At 34.2% G+C, this 18,385-nt stretch overlaps 1 non-coding gene across 1 annotated transcript; it reads left to right on the forward strand.

The window, feature by feature from the left end:
- The first annotated feature begins 16,183 nt into the window (after positions 1 to 16,183).
- Positions 16,184 to 16,255, forward strand: TRNAI-UAU (transfer RNA isoleucine (anticodon UAU)). The gene has a single exon. It is a non-coding gene; the product is annotated as a tRNA-Ile (tRNA).
- Positions 16,256 to 18,385: the final 2,130 nt, after the last annotated feature.

Below are 18,385 nucleotides of genomic sequence, written 5' to 3' on the forward strand. Positions count from 1 at the left end.
TTGAAAAATGTATCTTGAAATAAAAAGAAGAAAATAAGAAACATAACTCTAAATTCCAAATATAACTCAAATATAATTGCTAGTAACAAGGGCCCTAATTTGGGAATTTAACTTACTTTGGAAATATAAAAGGACCAAAATGAAGAAGGGGGATTTATTTTCAAATTGGGCATAATTTTGAAATAGTGTGGTGAATAAGGGAAGAAAAGATCTTGTTTGGAAATTAGTCGTGCTTTCCGAATTGTATCAAGGAAAATTTCAATAAGTCCAATGTTTGAAAGCAAGTAATGAACATTTCCATAAGTGTAAAAGATCGAAGAAAAGATTTTGATGAGAGGAGAGAAATTTAAGTAGTTTATGGACATGAAAGAAGGACCAAATTTGAGAATCAAGTTTTATAAGGAGATCAAATAATGCTATGATGGTAAAGGAAAATAGGGGTCCCAATTTGATCATTATGGATGAAGCTCAAAAAAACATGAATAGAAGAAGCCTGATTTCAATATAATGTTTGATATAAAAGAATTACAACAAAGGAAATTGAATTTAAAGGGATGAAACAAAATATCATTTTATGAATAAATAACAAGGAAAGAAACAAATCAAAATTGATTAAGTAAAACATGAAAGTTCGTCTAACTTAACTATAAAGACAAATAATCAAGGTGCAAGGTGCGACAAACTAAGCTCAATATATGTTAAAAAAATCTCTTTTAGGAAATAAATTAAAAATTAGGTCCCCAAATTTTTCCTAGTACTTCGGGGGTTTTCAATTTCAACATCACCTTACACTAGTTTTTCTCTTCAATCAACTTGTGTAATTAAGTGCTTAATTTGCAAGCCAATCTCTTTCATTGCTTATATTATTCATGATGAATGTATCCATTAATGAAAATAGAATTGATTTTAATTAAATTTCATTTTGACTTCTATAAAAGTGAATCATGAAAATATTAAATTCATAGACCAGGAAACACCCTCATGACATGCACTCTCCAAACTATTAAAATTAAAATAATAATAGTAAGAATATACCTATCATATATATATATATATATATATATATATATATATATATATATATATATATATATATATATATATATATATAATAAATTCAATAATAAAATAAATCCAAAATATAACAAAATTCAATTCACAATAATAAAAAAATAAATGTGTATTAAAATGAAATTTATAAAGCCAAATTTCCCAGCAAATAACCATGAATATGACAACGTGATAAGGGTATTTGTCTTCCTAAAAATATGCTTGTATATGAAATATACCAAAGAAACACCCATTTGCGGGGAACAACACAAAACCAAATTAAAATGAAAAGAAAATGGAAGAAAGTTTTAAAATAAATAAATAAAATGAGGAAGAAAAATAACCTGTAATGGCAGAAGGGATATGCAGAGGGCACACAAGGCATGCAGGTCACGAGGCTGGGTGAGTGGAAATAAATGAAGAGTTACACAATAATTTTGTATGTGCATAAATATGGACCTAGACATAGATATTTGAGGGATTCTGAATGGCAGCCATGGCCTCCACAGGAGTCATAGACCTTTGAAGGATTTGAAACTTCACCCTATGGTAGCCACGACCTCCTCAGATCTAGGGGGTTTTCAACAAGAATAACATGGTTTTCAAATGCAGCATGCACTCGAGGGAATTAGAAGGGGTGTTGTTCAGTTTGGGTCGTATTTGCACCTCATTGGTGAGAAGTGTTGCTTTTATTGAAGCACTCCATTTCTGGGATTCAAACGTGCTGGTTCAGAGAAAATGGAATTTTCATTCCATAAAGTACATTATATCTATGGGTTCCAAGAGACCACTTTGGCTGCACATCATGGGGTTCGTAAACACATGACGGGGTTTGAGCACTGTGATGTGTGTTTAAGAAGAAGAATACTAGAGGAACATGACAATGTTTGTCTTCATGCAATGTGGATTGTTTTATTCTCCACACAAACTTATGAGGAGAACTAGTCATGGTTTTTTTCTGTTCGAATTTTATTATTTATTTTAATAGATTCTAGCCAAAGACTTGCTCATTAAAGATAAAAGACTAGAAATACAAGCCTCTCTATATATATATTTGTTCATTTTTAAGTTCAAATTATATGCTTTCAAGGATTTTTTTGGGGGTTTTGGGGTTTGTAGAAGGAGGCCTTTTGGAGTGCATTTTGTAATTATTTTGATGGGGTGCTTGTGCGATGAACCCTCCACGAAGGATGCAGATTATGCAGAGAGCTTTGTGGAGAATGGGGCATCCTTCAATAGATAATCTTTTTTTATGGCATCTCGGTGGTTGATAGCACTCACTGCCATTGGCCAAGTCGTTGAGGGTAGGAACAAAAACAAGGGGGATTATAGGAATAATTGAGAGGAAAATAGAACAATGGTGTTGACGCATCTCCATTTCTTTCAAACAACGCCAAAAAGGAAATACGCTATCAACACCATCAACATCAGTAGCATCATCCTTTTCGTTCTCAGTATTTGCAGCCACAAAGGAAATTCTTTCCCAACACCAATTCTAATCCCAGGCACATTGAAGGCGAGCAGGCTACTACAAGATGTCGACTTGACTTACTGTTGTTGGTGGTTAGATCAAAGGCTAGTTCCCGCATCTAGTTGATTATTTTGAGAAGATTGATAAGGTTAGTAGGCTTGTTGTATCTCTTTTTATGCAATCACTATAAGCAGAATGATTTACTCTTTACACAGTGGGATAAAATATTAAAGAAAAATATGCATGTTACAATACAAACCTACAAATTAGAGGTTGATTTGAGATTTAATGTTTTTATGTCATGATTTCAATTAAGCATAGTGTGTTAACATAAATTACTCCAATGCGGTTCTATCCCTCACCCATCCGCCAGTGGCAATCAGAAAAATGTGGATATAGATAGATTCATCAGGTCGTTATAAGGCACTATAAATAAAAAAAAAGGTTGGTGGGCGGGGCGGCCTTTGGCTCTAATGGCCAAGAATGGTTGTGGTGAGAGGAGCGGTAGATTCATGAGGTAGGGGAAGGGCAGTGGAAGAAAAGATGAGCAGAGATTTCTTTGTCCTAGCCTACTATATGGTATGGCCAATTCTATAAAACATATCTTTTCTGACTAGTTGAATTATTTGATCTTTTAGTCCATCTACATGGACAAAAGAATTGCAAGAGTGAAGTAACCTTTGAAAATTACCACAATTTCAGTGAAGACACCTGCTTTAATGTGTGGGTAAAATTTTATCAAAATTGGTAAAATTTATATTCACTTGTACCTACTGCTTTACAATTCGTGTAGAACATGGTAAAATTGAGTCAAATTTATTTTTACTTATCAAGTATTCCCATTAAATATTTTAAATTTATGCATTTTTACCCATTTTGCATGGAACAAAAATGTTTTGAATGTTTGATGATTACTCGAAAACCTAAATTAGCATATCTTTCTTTGATTTTCTCAATGTTATAAATGTTTTTACTAAGATCATTTGTTGGCTCAAGGCAACCTTACAAGAATATTGATGATAGATTAAAGAAATTAAATTGTTAGATTTTGACTAGAACTGCAAATGAGAAAGAAGATTTACAACCTTTGATCCTTGCTACACTTAATTCAAACTTTCTTTTAACTTGTAAGAGGAATGACCAATTAAAGTTTTTATAATTTCTAGCCAAATTACTTTTATGGTTAATGAGGTATTGTGGGTGGCCTTTTAAGGTTTGTTTATTGTAAAATGCCATGTCTAATACGTTCATTTTTAACATTTTGTTGTCTTTTCCTACCCTGTATAAATTTATAGCCTACATTGGATAAAGAAACAGACATAAAAGTAATTGTCCCAAAGAACACAAACTGGAAATGGAAGGAAATCAATTGATAGAAATAAGAGTGGTTGGGCCAACTATGGGCAAGAAATATGGGGTACACATGCATAGGAAATAGCAAGGAGTTGAAGAAATATTAGGAAATAAGAAAGCAAATCACATGAAATGTTATAAAGAAGATTTTGTTTTATATGTTTTTCATTTATACAAGGAAATATACAAGTTTATGGTAGATCATTCATGGCCAAACTTTGCATCAAATATTGAATGTTAATTGAATAGTAAAGTTGGAAACTATATCAAGGTGTTACCTTATAAGGATAAAAAATTCTTAATTTGATGATGATGTTAAGAAGTAACTAGCAAGTAGTGCCTAGTTTATTTTTACTAGGCAGTCTAAATCATGAGTGGATGGACAAAACTCCTCCCAATCAAATTTAAATGCCAAGAATGAAAAAAGTTCCCCCAAGCTTTAATCAAGATTTTGTCAACAATCTGACTTCATGGAGTAGTTTGTTGAGTTGAACTTTCTAATATCGGTACTGTTTAATAAAAAAAGATAGACATAGTTATATTAATGAAACATTATAAATTATAAAATGGGAGAGTCTAATAAATCCCTTGTTTCTAATACAAACATCATGTGTGGCCTTGACATGATTGAAAGGATTGTTATTTACAAAGGAGACAAATTTTCATTGACAAGGACAATTTTTTCATGGTAGTCCTCAGCGAGCTTCTGATCATGTGATTAACATATCTTAACTCATATATAGGATCTCGTGCCATGTTAGAAAAGCACGGATGTCCGTGCCATGTTAGAAAAGCACGGATGTCCTAACCCTACATTAAGTCTTTTGATTTCACACTAATCTCCATTGAACTTAATTACATCCATTCGTTCTTACAGTGAACAATTCTTTTAGCTGAGTTGGTACACCTGCACAGAAGCAATTAGGAAATGGTTTTCTTTGTGAAATGTCCATGGTTGTTTGTGAGTGCATGTTCTTATTTTTTACTCCACCAATTCACCACCAAATTATACCCCACAACCTTCAATCTTCAGGGGCAATCTTCAGGCAATCTTGGTACATTTATAAATCCCAAGGCTTCCCAACTGATCACATCGATATTCAGGCTAAGGTATCATAGTTTATAAGTTAAGTTAGCAGGAGGAAAATGTTGAACTCAAAGACATTGTTCTTCCCATGCCCTTCTCAGGTAGCGACTATGAAGTACTTCTTAATTGTCATCCTACTGGTCATCATTCAGAACCTGGATATAACAGCGGGAAAGCACTAGCAGACAACCAGGTCAGCAATTTATACTATGTTGGTGTTTATTGGGGTGTTCGAGTGTTTGATTATATTAACATAACTATACATGCATTGGGTTGGAGGTGAGGCTACGTAATGTGACACATCTTTAGGTGAGAACATTTTGAATAAACAAAATTATTAATTGACCAAAGTGATGTAAAAGAGAAGAATCCAGTTTTAGATGTCTGTCTGCAAACTAATTACTTCTTAAGTTGTGAAATATATGTTGTGGAAGAGAAGTTTCGAGTTTCAATATAGATTTGCAAATTGCTAATCCGCTTCTTGCTGATACAGATGATGGAGATGAATTGCATGACTTCAACATTTCTAAAGAAACTGCGAATGAAGAGAATATTGTAGATTCCATTGCAGGTATACAAAATGGACATGTGCTAGTAAAGTATTAAACTGATGAGAATTGGTTAGTTTGCAAAATAGCAAGTTTATTTTTAAAGATGAACCAGACAACAATGAAGAATGTGAGTGGACTTTATTTTACTTCTCAAATCTCATAATGATGAATCAATGCATTTCAGCGGCAACCAAGAATTTGAATGAACATGATTGTTAATGCAGGTAATTGGAATGAGGGTGATCAATTTGAACTTCTCCGTGAGAAGCAAGCTCTGGAAATTTTACAACAACAAGCATCATCCAATGAAGTTTGAGATGGTGAAGAATGCAGCATACAGTACATTTCAGCTACTCCTATTCAGGAAAATCCCATTTCACTTGTTAATAATGAAACTCACAAGTATGGGTTTAAGAATTCAGAAGAATGAAAGATATCAAGATCATGTAGCTGAGAAAGAAGAGAAAATTGAATAGGTTTACAAAAGTGAAACTCACGATGATGAAGAATGAAAATCACATAAGAATTATAATAGTAGCCAAAATGATGGCTGTCTCATGTTGTCTGATGCAGTTTCTTTGAAATTTGGAGATCATCAACTGATTCATTCATCATACGATGAACCTCAAGAAGCTTATGAGAAAAATCGAGTTTCAGATGTTGGTCTGCAACCTCATACCTCAACTATTGAGGATGAAGTTCATGAAGACAAATTTCATTATTCAGAGTCCAGACATTGCCAAATAGTTTTATGGCCTTGATGAATTGTATGGTTCAAAAGTGGATAGTGTTTGTAGTTTGTATGAGCCAATGCCTAGTGTTTCCCAGCATGAAGGTGAGTCATCTCATTACAAGGTTGATTGGATTCATTTCTACACACAAATAGACAGCGATACTTCAAAGTATAAATTAAGTTTTCCATGTAATTAGAAAGAAATAGAACCAGACATGGCTAAGGAGATTGTTGATTCTTCAAACAGTTTTGAAGCCAGTATTGATGTGTTCACTAGTTTGTGTATGCCTTGACTTTGTTCTAGTTCCCCTAGTATTAATATTAATGATGTGTTCCCTTTGCTATAATGATTTCAATACTCCATTAAACAAGCCCAACCTAACCGACAATAATGATGTGTTCCTTGTTCAGGTATGGATGAATATGTTCTTGAAAAAGTAGTCACGGCTGAGGAGATTGTTCAAAATAAAATCAATTCTTAAGACAATACTGATTTTTTCCCTTATTTAGGTATTATTCTTCAAGAAAAAATATGGGTTTTCTCTATATTTATAGTAATGATGTGTTTTCTCCACATTTATAAGTGTTTCTACTCCACGAAACACAACCTAGCCACTAATGATTTGCTGCAATAATTCTAGAACAAATTAAATGAGCCAAGCTTCTAAATAATAATGATATGTTCCCTTGTTCAGGTATAATTGATTCTATTCTTAAAACAGAAGAAAACATTTCACTCGATTTTGTAGACTATAACAATGTGTTCCCTCATCAAGGTATGTATGATTTTGTTCCAGATAAAAGATGAATTGTCTCAGTAATGATAGTACTGATGTGTTGTTCCCTTTAATGTAACGACTCTGGTAATATTTTAAACAATCCCAAACCTATGGACACTAATGACATGTTTCTTTGTTAAGGAATGGATGATTCTGTACTAGAGAAACTCGTAGAGAGTCTTACAAAAGAGGCCTGTAAGCAAGGAATGCCCCAGTTAAATACTCTGTTGAAGGCCCTTGCGATTACTAATGGATATAATATATCTCCCTGTTTAGTCACTTTGTTCAGACTGGAATATAATACTGCATCCAGAAAGCCAGAGCTTGGACACTGTGACGTGGAGGAGAAGATTCCAGTTTCAAATGTAGATTTGGAAAATAGTCCACTACTAGGAGACATAGATAATGAAGATGAATCACATGATTTGGAAATTGCTAAAGAAACTATCAATGAAGAGCAGATTGCAGATTCAGTTGGAGGTAAGCAAAAAGGTAATTTGTTAGTAGAGGATCAAGTTCTAGAAGGTCCAGTGCAATAGACTTCAAATAGTGAAGCTCAAGCCGATGAAGAATGCAGTAAAGAGTATCTTCAGGAAAATCCCATATCACTTGTTAATGATGAAGGTTTAGAGGATGAATTGAATGATTCAAAACCACTGAAGCATATCAGCTCTTTGTAGTTGAAAATGAAGAGAAAATTGAATAGTCTTCCAAGAGTGAAACTTAGAATACTCAAGAAATTGTATCTCCTAAGAACTACAATGAGGGAGCTCGAGAGGCTGTGAAGGATGAAGCTCATCAAATCAAGTCTTATTTTTCAAACAAAAACAAAGTGTGTTTTGGACTTAATGAGTTCAATGGTCCTCAAAAGGAGGAAGATGACAACCAACGGATTATGAGAATGAAGCTTATGAAGGTGAACCAATGGATTGCGGCAACGCTCCAGAATTAAAAAATAAGCATCAATTTGATGTAGACAATTTGAATGGTGCTCGCCTATTCGAACTCCTGCCAAAGGCTTTGTCTCTAGAAAATATGTCACAGTTGGCATCATATAGTGAAGGTCAAGAGCGTGGGGAATGCAGTGAAGAGGTGTTGTTAGTTCTAAATGATGTTCAGAAAAGTCACATCTCACTGGTTAATGGTAAAGCTCAAGAAAATAAATTGAGTGATGCCAAAACTAGAGAAGGATTTCATGACTCTATATATCAAAGAGAGGAGCATTATGAACTCGCTTCAATGGTTGAAACTCAGGATGTTGAAGAAACCATCTTTCACAAGAAAAATTATGGCTCTCCTAATGCAGTTTGGATGAAAGTGAAAAATCCTGGATAGGTAGATATGTCCAATGAACTTCAAGTAACATATGAGAACATTCAAGCTTCAGAGGATGAAGTGCATCAAAACAACTTTTCAGACAATGGAAATGAGTTTTATAAACTCAATGACTTGCACGGTTCAACTCCTCAAAAGGAGGAAGATGTAGTTGAGTAGATCACCAAGAATGTTCACATTCCCTTAACAGAGGGTGATCAAGTGGAACATGGATCTTATAATGTAGCTATGGAAAAAAATGAAGTTGAAGATGAAGCATATAAGGAAATCATTAGTATTGTTGATGGCATAACTGATGCAAGTCAAATTAAAGAAAAATTGTTTGATATGGAAAACCATGGAAAACATGAGGGATTCATTGCCCCTGACAAAATCGAGGGAAAAGAGGATGACCAGGAAGAAAAATCTATACAGAACGGAGCTGAAGAGGCACAAGAATTCAAAGTTGGACAAAATATACAACTTGTGAAAGTAGACACAGTGGCCAGCAACCAGGAACCTTCTAACATGGATACTCCATTGAAGATGCCTATGCTTACAAAAGGCCTTGATATATCTCCTTGCTTGAATTCTTTGTTTGGATTGGACATTAGTGATCCATTAGATAAGCCCAAGATTATGGAGAGTAATAATGCATTATTTTGTTCAGGTATAGTTGATTCTCTTCTAGAAAATATCTCAGAGATTGTTACAGAAGTTGCATGAAAGTAGGAACTTTACCAATTGGATAATCGTTAGAAGACCCCTGATGTTATAGAGGGATATAATATAGTTGTGAAAAAGAATGAAGTTGGATATGGAGCATGCCAGAAAAGCATTTTTATTTTTGATGGCATGATTGATGCAAGTCCAATTAGAGAACAATTGTTTGATATGGACAACAATGAAAAACATGAGTGATTCATTGACCCTACCAAAATTGAGGGAAACAATGGCCAGGAAGCTGGAGAGACCCAAAAGTTCAAAGTTGGAGGAAATATATAGATTGTGGTGAGCAAGCAAGAACCTTCCCAATTGGATACTCCGTTGAGGATCCCTGAGGTTATGGAGGGATATAATATATCTCCTTGTTTAAGCACCTAATTTGGCTTGGAATCCAATATTCCATCCAAAAGTTTAGGAACTTAGAAAAAGTTACAATATATCCCCTTGTTTAAGTATGAATGAATCTCTTCTAGAAGACAAGGATGTGTGCAATCAGCAACTTTCCTTGGATAAGCCATTGAAGAGGCTTAAACATGCCGAGGGACGAGAATATGATACCCTAGTGAAAAATCTTGAGCTTATAGAAAATGATCTGACATCAAAGACTGAATATTTGTCACTACATGTCCCACTTGGAGGCCATGTGTCTGTCATGGAGGAGGATGCTACAGTTTTCGATGGGACAGAGCATTCTGAAAGTATTCTCCTCACATAAAATCTTGTAGAATCTGGAGAAGTAGCTGAGGGTCCTACTATTTTGGATGATATGAATGTTCCTAGTAAAGGGGATTCAAAAAGCACCAAACTTGTAGACATAATACTGACTTTGAGCAATAGATTACAAAATTTACAATTGGACGTACAAGGACAAATGTCAGAGTCATTCCATGCTACGCCTTCTAAAAGGTTGATGAATTCAAAATGTAATGGAAGCACAGATAAAACTAGAGATACCATTTATGTTTACAGGCCAAGGCAATCTATAGGAAGTGATGAGGCTATGCATAATTCATTGAAGGAGATTAGTGCTGAGCTAGTGGGACAACTCAGTTTATGGAAGGTACAAAATCTACACAAAGAAAATGAAACAGCAACAAAGGATTCTGAAAAGGTAAGCTAAATTATGTATGAACTTCATATTTTTCCATCTTCTTTATCAGATTCATCTTAAGGAATATAGTACATGGTGGTGCATTGTATGTATGACATTTTTTCATTTTTTCTTTTCAAGAGATAAGTAAACAATTTGTTTCATAGAATTTGTCATCACCTACACTGGAATAGAGGATGGAATCGTTGGACACACCACTGAAGATGCTTGGACATACTGAGGGCCATGATATATCTCCTTTCTTGTACACATTATTTGGACCAAAATGTAGTACTCCATTGACAAATCGTGAGCTTACAAAAGATAATGATAAGGTTGTTATTGGCACACCATTTGAAAATTCTCTGTAGCCACCATTAGTGACTAAATCAGGGGGAGTTGACAATTTTGGCAATGAATTTCCATGGTTATTTTATGTATCCCATCAAAAAGGCCTAGTTTCCAACACCACAAGAAAGTCGATGCAATGAATGCATTGGTATATTCCTAGCTATGTACACATCTCTCTTTTTCTTATGATTTCCTCATATGAAATTCATTAATTATTATGCTGATGCTGATGATTTTTATCCATTGCTCCACTTAGGTCCGAGTGTCTGCTGTCCTCAAAAATGGCCTCTTTTGGTTGAAACTTGATTGTGATAATTATATAAACAACAGAAAATATATTCATGAGGCAATATGTTTTCTAATGGATCCAGTTCTTAGGAAGAAAACTTGTTATGTACAGTTTTCTCAAAGATCATCACGATCGATATGCTATTCATAACACTATGTTCTTTGATGTAAGCTTTGATCAAAACCAAAAATGTTTTCTTATATTCAATTATAAAATTTTCATATAATTTTAGCATGTCATATTAATTCTGAAATCTTTACAGATCACCTTGAGAGGTTTTAATGGTATCCAGGGGCCTGTTTATGTGGGTACATGATGTTGTTTTAATAGACAAGCATTCTATGGTTATGATCCTGTTCTCATTGAGAAGGATCTTGAAACAACATGTTTTCTGAGATGTTGTTGGGGATCTCGAAAGAAGAACATAAAATCAAACAAAAGGTATGATGACGATAAGAAGAGAACCAAGCAAACTGAATCTACTATACCCATCTTTAGTTTGGAAGACATAGAAGAGGGTGTTGAAGGTGAGTCCATGTCTAAACCAGTGACTTGTATTTTTTGACAACTCATTTACCCTTAAACATTGTTCACCCTCACCCTTTTATGAAATTGTGTATTGCAGGATTTAATGATGAGAAATCATTGCTCATGTCCCAAGGGAGCTTATAGAAAAGATTTGGTCAATCACTAGTGTTTATTCAATCTACCCTCATGGAAAATGGTGGTCTTCCACAATCTGTGAATCTTGCTTCTTTATTGAAAGAAGCCATTCATGTTATCAACTATGGATATGAAGACAAAGTCAGAATGGGGAAAAGAGGTATGAGAAGAGAGGTGGATCTGCATCTATTTGATGATGCTGTGGATTTTTTTAGTTAATTGAATTAGTTTTTTCTATAGTGAGTTTGTATAAACATTTTTCCTGAATGTGCATAAATTCTCTTTAGAATAAGGCAACATTTTGTTTAGGAAACCAAGCACCAGGCAACTATTCTTGAAGCAAATATCTAATATGAGTGGGTTCACATATTTTGTGCAGATTGGGTGGATTTATGGTTCTATCATAGAAGATATTTTGACTGGGTTTAAATTGCATGCTCGACATTGGATTTCAATACTGCATGCCTTCATGTTCTACATTCAAGGGATATGCACCAATCAATCTTTTAGATCATTTGAATCAAGTGCTCCGATGGGCCCTTGGTTCTATTGAATTTTTACTGAGCATATTGTTCAATTTGGTATGGCTACACCAATTGCAGAGGCTGACATACATCAATACCATAGTTTATCCTCTCACATCCCTCCCACTAGTTTCATATTGTACCTTGCCAGTTGTTTGTCTTCTTACAGGGAAGTTTATCATTCCTAAGGTAAGATTGTCAACCCTTACTAACCTTAATCTTGTCAAGCTTTACTCACCTCTAATGCAACTTGTTTTTTAGATTTTTTGGGGATTTTGTTCTCATACAATGCTTCACATTTTTCCCCTAATTTTTATATTTAATTTGATCTGCAGATTAGCAAGTTTGCAAGTGTGTTCTTCATATTATATTTTATTTCCATTTTTACAACTGTTATTCTAGAGCTACGTTGGAGTACAGTTGGAATCGATGAATGGTGGAGGAATGAGAAATTTTGGGTTATTGGAGGTGTATGAGCACATATGTTTGTCGTCTTTCAAGGGTTACTGAAAGTTCTAGTGGGGATTGACACAAACTTTACTGTCACATCAAAGTCTTCAGATGAAGATGGTGAATTTGCTGAGATTTATGTTTTTAAGTGGACCAGTCTTCTCATCCCTCCAACTACTTTTCTTGTGGTAAATCTTGTTGGTGTAGTAGCAGGTGTTTCCCAAGCTATTAATAGTGGTTATCAATCTTGGGGTCCATTGTTTGGAAAACTGTTTTTCTCTCTATGGGTGATTGTTCATCTTTATCCATTCCTCAAAGGATTAATGGGTCGCCAGAACCTGACACCGGAAATAGTTATTGTTTAGTAAATTCTTTTTGCATCCATATTCTCCTTGCGTTGGGTGAGGATAGATCCTTTCACAACAAACACAAGATCATCATCAAACACACAACAATGTGGTGTAAATTGCTAAAACCACTATTAGTGTTTGTTAGCAGCAAATAAGGAGGAACTAAAAACACATCTGAGGGCCAATAATATCTCAAATTCGTTTGTATCATCTATAGATAATAATATTCGAGAGGGAGGGGCTTTAAGCATATTGCTTTCTAGCTAGTTCCAACATAGGGACTAAACCTTGTACTTTGTCTTTGATTGATAGTTAAGATTGTACGATGTAGTTGGTTCTCTGTTTTAACTAAGATAGATGAGGTTTACTTGAAGTGCTGCCTGTCCTAGAACTAATCTTATGCCACGAAATAGTGGGAAATGGATTATATGGTTTGATATTGAAGAATGTATTTTACAAAATATTTATTCATTTTTAAGTGACATTCTTGTCATGGAAAAAATTATGGCATGTCTTAATTGAATATCATATTTTTTAAAATTTGAAGTGGTGAATATCAAACAATTGTGTCATGTAGGAGCAGTGACAGTTATTAAGATTTGAGGCATACACAAGTGCCTATGGAAATGGTAAATGTATGTTGTTTGTTCATTTCATAAAATGCAATTATAAGTGCCTAGGAAAATAGTAAATATACGTTGTTTGTTTGTTTCATAAATTAATAACTATGTTTAGAAATCATTGACCCTATCTTTGATGACTCCATTGCATCCAAAATGCTAGTTCTGTAGTGCTTTAAATAAGATGTGTGTTTTGACCTAACCTTGAATCATCTAAATTTGAGATTTTTTTAGATGTCTTTGTTCTAGGTTTCTATTTAAATTTCAGTGAATGGAAGTTTTAACTCTATTAAACTTTTTTATCAAAGAACTTGCTTAGCACACGATTCTTCATCTTGCTTTTCATACATTTAGCTGTCCTGTAATATTTCTCTGATTGTATAAAGAGAACAGTATTGTTGGATGCCCAAGCTCTTCTTCTCAGACAATGTTGTGGGCTAAAGAGACAATGTTTTGGCCCCTTGTTGCAAAATTTCCATTGGAAAGGCATTTTGATTGTTACCAGGTGTCATCTATCTCACCAAGAGAAGAATTTGTTTTGTGCAATATTTCTAGATTTTCAAAATCTACTCGATCAAACACGATTTGTGTTTACAATTACTACTGGGTAATCTAGCTATTCCTTCCTCTATTTTTTTTAATCTCTCTATTTACTGCAGTATTGTTACATTGGATTATAGTGGGTATCTTAAAATTTTCATGTCAACATTATATTGCAGGTAGCAGTTTACCAATATTACTATGGTATTTTAAGGAATTATTTTAGAAGATGGTATTTTCAACCATGTGAAGCTTTAAACTGGAAATACCAACTCCAAGGCATGAGGTGTCCAAATGTAGCTAGCCGTGGTATGCCTGGTTTTGGTATGAACTGTGCTCTATGTGGTGGTTTGAGTGGTGGTTTTAAGAGGACTACTGATGGCCAGTGGATTCATGTATTTTGTGCCGAGGTAAAAATCTCTAATTGAATGGTGTTCACTTCAGAAGAATACAATAAGTTAATTATGCAAAATTGTATTGTTGATTTTAGCTTGTGTGTTAATGATTTGGTGAGGAGCAATATATTTCTTCCCTTATGGTATCTTCATTTCTTTTGTGAACCTGTAGTGGCTGTTGGAGAATACGTTCAGGAGGGGTCAAATGGAGCTTGTTAAAGGGATAGTATGTTTAAATTGAGATGTTGCTTCACTACGAGTAATACATATAAGTTTGAGCATGCTAAACTATTTTGTTTTACTTGTTTTGTGCATGATTGTTGCATCTGGATTCTGTCTAGTGAGATGTTGTTAGAGACCTCTATTAGCATCCCCAAAGCCCAACTAGTCTTTCTGAGAAGACACGGGTAATGTAAACTTGTATTTTCTTGGTAGTGCTAGCCTTGGTGTTGGCAAGCACTATTGTGATCTAGTTTCATGCCCCACTGTTCTATTTTATTTGTAGTATCTTGTTACCTGGAGATGGAGGACACAATTACCATTATAGAATATAGTTTTTTCTAAATTTTGTTTCTTTTCTTCTCTTTGTCAAACACAAAATCAAATAGCAACAAGATTTTTTGTATCTAGATACAATCTTAGGAAGGTATTTAGATTTTGAAAGATTGGATACTTGCTTGAAGAAAGATCACAAAATGGTCCTAGATCTTGATGGAATGCAGGGAATGGATTGAGTGTTAGGTCAAGCCCTTCACACCCTTGTAAGATCACTGGGCTAGTTCAAGAATTTGTCCACCAAAAAGAGCTCCTAAAAGCTGGCCACTTTTACTATGTACAAAACATGCATTGATATATAGACCATTTTAGTCGCTAGAATGAGTGATGAATGCCAGTTTAAAGGTAACTTTCAATCTCCACCTCATTATTTGAATTTTAGATATTCTTTGGAGAAAATATCGAAGTATTATTACCTCTAATAAAGGTGTTGGAGAATTGACATTCAGCCTTAGAAACATCACTTGTAAAATATTTTCATTATTTCCCTTACGTAAGTTATCCATATGATATCAAATTTCAGGATATGTATTGTAATATACCCAAATTTCCACTTTGTAGATGGCTCAAATTTAACACATTCGTTGATTCAACAGTTTATGGAAGGTACTAATTTTTACTAGGACATTTTTGCAAAAGAAGCAAGAGTAGTTGTTAGAAAGGAAAAATCAGGGTTTTGTTTTGGCCAAGATGAATCCCCTACTTGGTTGAATCATAAATGAAAGCTTATAAATCTTGGGGAGACTATTTCTTATTTGGGCAGGTCCTTCAGTAAATAGTGTTTCAGTTGTAGTTTTTCAGTGTTTGGTTGTTGGAGATGGATAATAGCCAAGTTTTAAAAAATAAAAGTTCAATCTTGGAGTAATATTGACCTACTTCCTTCCAAGAAGATTACAATTGTTAATAAATTTCTAGCTGCAAGTCACAGTGGCTTCTGTGTCTTTTTTTTTTCTTTTCAAGTAGCCAATAAAATGCTAGAATAGGTACTCCAAAACTTTTATTGGGCAAGCAAGGTGGGGTAAAATGGATTGATATGGTGTCTTTGAATTTTATGTAATTTCACTTTCCATATATCTCACTTGCTTGTTGGCTTCCACATTTCCACTTCTATCAGTGTTCCTTTGCACCTCTTGGTGCAATTTTTATTTTTAAAATCAATGCCTATATATGCAATTTCACATTCCAACTTTTATTGGTGTTCCTTTGCACTTCTTGGTGCAACTGCTAGCTTTAAAATGAATGCCTATATATGTAATTTCAAGGACTACCATAATTCTCACATAATTATTTAAAGGGTTCTAGCTCAATGGTAGAGTACCTGCTTTATAAGCAGGAGGTTGGTGGTTCGATTCCACTGTGTCCTAATATGAATTAATCAATGATATTGTAGTTTATTTTTAATTAAATACTTTTAATATTGGTTTATTTCAATGGTGAGATATTTTTCTAGATTCATTATTTTATATTGTCTCTAAAGAGACAAAAGTGATCATGTATTATCTTTGAATGTAATTTTTTATTGTCTCTCAAGAGACAATAGTTAAGATCAAAAGCATTGTATTTTTAAAGGCAATATGTATTTAATTCTAACTGTTGTCTCTAGACAGATAAAAATGAAATTGACTTTGGAGAGACAAAAATGAAATTGTCTCTAGAGAGACAAAAATTCTTATGTTATATATTGTCTTTATAGAGACAATATTTTAAGAAAATTTAATTTGAGACACCCGCTTAAAGGCAAAATTTAAGACAATAGACAAGTTTTCTTTTGTCTCAAGTTAAGACAATTTACCCAAATATTGTCTTAAATATTGTCTTAAAACCCCCCTTTGTGTTGTAGTATGTGCAACAGATTTGAGAGCATAAATTAATATCAGGTAACCAGAACACTTGACTTTGTATCATGATTGGGAGATTGCAGTCTCTTTTCAAGTTGTAGCTTGACAAATAATAGGTTGTAGCCTATTGAGGTAGGAGCCCCTTGTGGGTTATAGCCTGCAGAAAATTTGTGGGATTTGAAGATTCCTTTGAGGTAAGACCCTCTTGTAGGTTGGAGCCTACAAAATTATGGCGTAATGAGGACGTAGGAGCTTTCCTTCATATCAATTTCAGCCAAAAATTCGTGTTTTACTCCCTTATGGGTTTCCTCTTATATTTGGTGTCTTATTGTGTTGTTTATTTAATATTGTGTGAATGCTCTCGAATTCTAAATAAGTATATCTGCAAATTTCTCTCTCTCATAATTGCAAAAGGAAGCCATAAATAATTGAGTACATAGATAAATCATTAGCTGCATAAGAAGACATTTAAGTTGAGAAAAATTGAGTTTAAAATTATTGATTCACTCCCCTTAGTAATTTCCAAACAAAAATGTCAATAACACTCCTATCAGCTGGAGTGATCCAGTGAATAAGGTGTTGATTAGATTGGATATGTTGATAGAGATGCATCAGGAGATGTAGGTTATTAGAAGTAATTTAAATGAAACAATTGATAGGGAAAGGAGTTATGTGAACCAATAGAGAGAATTCAAGGAGTTTCAGGTTGGGTAGCATGTGTACTTGCAACCTAAGAGGATCTCCTTGAGGATTAGGTTATGTGCCAATCTCGCACCTCAGTATTATGGGCCTTTTGATATCCTCTGGAGGATTGGATGAGTGGACTATAGACATGCACTACCACCATTACTGAAAGTCCATGATGCTTTCCATGTTTCACTGCTTAAGAGATATGTTTAGGATGTTGATCATCTAATTGATTGGTTTGTATTGTAGGTTGAACCAGAGGGAGAGTTCTAGCCAGAGCCATAATGTATATTAGAGCAGAAACAACTCATGCTATGGAACTGAGCAATAGAGAAAGTTAAAGTGCAGTGGAATTACTTTGTGATTGATGAAGCTACATGGAACATCGATGATCAGATTTGGTAGTTATATCCTTATTTATTTGTTGGTTGAAGAAAATGAATTTTTGGTATATATATATCTATATGTATATGCATGTCATTTTATATATTACATCAAGTTGTGTTATAAATCTCTAATAAGTGGCATGTTTGTCATGACTTTAGCAATTTTTCATCATAAATACTGCAACAAGCTATGTTATAAAGCCCCAATGAGGAGTATGTTTTGTTTTCAACATTGTTTTGGTCATAACTATAAAATAACATCGAGGACGATGTTCCCCCAAGTGGAAGGTGTTAGTGTCAGTCTTTGTAGCCTTCCTCTGGTGATCAAACTTGCTCTTACAAATTGATTTTAAGGTGTCAAGGTCAAATTTTGTCATTTCAGTGGGTTTTCAAGCAAAATTTGGTCACTAGGTATTAGGTCTAGGGTTTGCTTTTACTCCCGTTAAAGTTGTCCAAATGTCGGTCCATGTCACCATTCAGCTGAGTGTACCATCATTCAAAGGTTTTTCATCATCATGTCAGGTTCCAATGGGTCATTTTACACCTTGTTCATGCTTTAGTTGTGCCTAGGTAAGGTCCATTT

Source organism: Pinus tabuliformis, chromosome 2_1 (assembly GCF_031772625.1).
Source record: "Pinus tabuliformis cultivar Carrire ecotype Pingquan chromosome 2_1, CPIR1, whole genome shotgun sequence".
In the NCBI taxonomy this organism is placed as follows: Eukaryota; Viridiplantae; Streptophyta; class Pinopsida; order Pinales; family Pinaceae; genus Pinus; species Pinus tabuliformis.